Source organism: Castor canadensis, chromosome 12, assembly GCF_047511655.1.
Source record: "Castor canadensis chromosome 12, mCasCan1.hap1v2, whole genome shotgun sequence".
In the NCBI taxonomy this organism is placed as follows: Eukaryota; Metazoa; Chordata; class Mammalia; order Rodentia; family Castoridae; genus Castor; species Castor canadensis.
Window position 1 is genome coordinate 68,201,535 of NC_133397.1, and position 3,277 is coordinate 68,204,811.

The window sequence follows — 3,277 nt, forward strand, 5'->3', positions numbered from 1 at the left end:
ATAAACTAAACCTTTTTCAACAAATATAAATGTGAACATGGTCAAATTGTAAATCAAAATGCCAATATATAGGCACTTTGCTATGTTTGATTCAGTTTTGCTTATTCATTTAGTATTATAACTTTGCAGAGTTTTAAAATACTGATGCAATATATGTTATATATTGTACATATGTAAACATATATACACATTTCTGCATATATTTCCTTTATCATACATTTTGATAATACTATCCTAAACTGAGACAAGAGAATTATTAGCTTTTATGCCAATAAATCTACGTATCTTCCAAATTTCAAAATGTATAGAGAAACAGATAACTAAGTGGGAGTAAAGCAATATAATGAAATATAGCAGTACAGAGTATACAGGTCTCTACTGTCAAAGAAAACCAGAGTTGAACTGTAGGTAAAATGATAAAACCTCATTTTATTCAGGACTATTGCAACAAGGGAAAAGATGTCTTACTGTAGATCAGGGCTCAATTGCAAATGTAGCATGGACATAAGGTGATTCATAGTAAGGAACATGGTGGTGGGCAGTAGATGGAAAATTACTAAGAGGAACCATTAAAGAGAAGGGAAGAGTCTGCCTTCAATCTGTTTAAAAGGATTCTTGCTGAATATAGGCAAGGGTGATGATACTTCACCCTGGGGAGTAGTTAAGGATGGAGAACCAAGTTAGACATCAAGGTTTATCAGATATGAAAGACTGAAAGTTCTTGCTAAGGTGATTTGGCCTTGTAAAAGTTTCAACAGGCTGCATAAAGTTTGTAATGCAAAGAACCTCTTTTAAAAATTTTTTTTATTATTCATTTATTCACATGTGCATACATTGTTTGAGTCATTTCTCCTCCCTTACCTCTCCCTCATCCTATTACCCTCTCTCCCTCTCTTTTTCCGGACAGAACCTGTTGTGCCCTTAATCTCTAATTTTCTTGAAGAGAAGACATAAGCATAATAAGGAAGACAAAGCGTTTTTGCTGGTTGAGGTAAGGATAGCTATATAGAGAGATTCTTAGCATTGCTTTCATGTACAAATGTGTTATAACCCAAGTTGATTCATCGCTAACTGATCTTTACACTGATCCTGATCCCCTTTTGTTGACCTCTGTTGCTTTAAGGTTTCTATATTTAAAAAGGACCAATTGATATGTTTGCCATGTTCACAATACAGATATTCATGATGCATATTTTATTAGAAGTATTTCATTATTTAAATGATCATATTGCAATAATTTTTCCTTTGTATATTAACTTTTTCATTTAGCTATAATATTATAACTTTGACTTATTTGCTTTCTTGAATGTCAATTAATTTGATTTTAAATTATAATTTTTATACTGCTTTTTGTAACCTTTGATTTTTACTGAGTGTAGGAGACTAGATTTACAATGTTTCATAAAACTGACATTTATTTTACAATTGTAATGTTTGATTTTTCTCCATTTGTTTTATTTATGCTTTTTTAATAATGCATTATTTCATCTTAATATTCTATTCTTACAATTTTCTGTGTGGAGAATACTTGTAGTTTTGCCTCAGTGATTTCAAATTTAACCATTTAAAATTTTGTTTTTCTAGGAACTGTCAATGGTAAAATATGTACATACATGTATATAAAGATATTAAAATTTTAACTTAAAAATAATCAGTTTATAAAATAAATTAAATTAATTTATTAATTTATTTATTAATATAAACAACTGAATATTCACTATTCTCTTTTATTATTGATTGGTCCTTAGTATTTAGAATCTTATGTACTTATTAAGTATTTTGAATTGCATTTTTTCCACTTCTTAATTCTTCAACTTGGCCTCCCACTTATCCCTAAATTTTTTAAACAATATTAACCCAATTTTTTCAGTGAAGAATCTGTGACATTCTTAAATTAAATAACTCTATAAGATCATCAAACCTAAGTTTTATCAGTGTGTTTATGAATTTTTCAACAGCACTTATTCCTTGCCAGTAAAATGTCAGTAGTAGCTGAGGATTTAGAAAGCAGATTTCTTCTAGGGCACAGATATATTTCAGTGACATAGGAATTGAACTTTAAATGCCCTTCAGTAGTGAGGATTTGTTAGACATCTGCACTATCCCCAACACTCAATCACTGATTATCATTTATAAGGTTAAGTTTAATAGTGACTTTCCATTCTGATAAAAGAATAATGAATTTCTTTACTGGAGGAGATAATTATAGGTTTTAACTTAAGTGTCAGGTTTTTTACAGCATCTTTATTTCTAGTTCAAATGGTGCAAGTCGTTAATATTTTTTCCCAAAACACAAGTTTTTATAGTAGAAAAACTTTACCAATAAACCTCTTCCCTGTATCATGTTATATTCCCATTTTATAAGTACATAAGATTAATATCTATATTGTTTTGTTGTTCCAGTATGAAGATTAAACCCAGGGTGTCATATACAGTAGACAAATGCTCTAGCATTGAGTTACATCCTCAGCTCCACAAATCACTGTGTAAGTTAAATAAAAGACTATGTCTACAGCACTTTAAATTCTAGTCATTTTGAAAGCATAAACACAAATTAAAAAGGAGCAAATTATTTAAATTTGTGGCACTTAACATTTAACAATTCTAACATTGACCAACGTATATATATAACAAGGTAAGGCAATGAGCAGGAAATCCCATTTGGGGATGTTAATTCAATGAAATCTTGCAACTAGCAGTCAAATTAGTCTCTCTATCAGACTTCTGGAAGGAGTTACCAAGATGATCTATAGTTAAATTCTGAGAATCCAGTTTACACTAGTCACCCCTAGAATAAACATCATTAAACTAAACATTGCTCATCGAAACAATGCATAAAAACTTTCTAGATGTCTAGAAAGGCATAAGCAAAAGCACAAATTACAGACAATATTTAGATTCCTCAACCTAGAAGCACAATACAGGAAAAAGGGAAGTTATATAATTACTCTCTCTTAGAGAGCATGATGTATAAAAGGTCACATAATGTTTAATTTATTTGGCTGCTCTTGTCATATTAAATGCCAACCTCTATATAGTGCACTTCTCTCTCTCCCTGTCTTTCTCAAACATAAAAAACCCAGAAATTATTAGTTTCAGAGTGTTTCCTCCTACATCTTGTAGTACTTCAGAGTTTCAGGTCTGATATTTAGGTCCTTCATCCATTTTGAGTTGATACTGGTACAGGGTAATAGACATGGATCTAGTTTCAGTTTCTTGCAGATGGGTAACCACATTTCCCAGCAACATTTGTTGAAGAAGCTGTCTTTTCTCCATC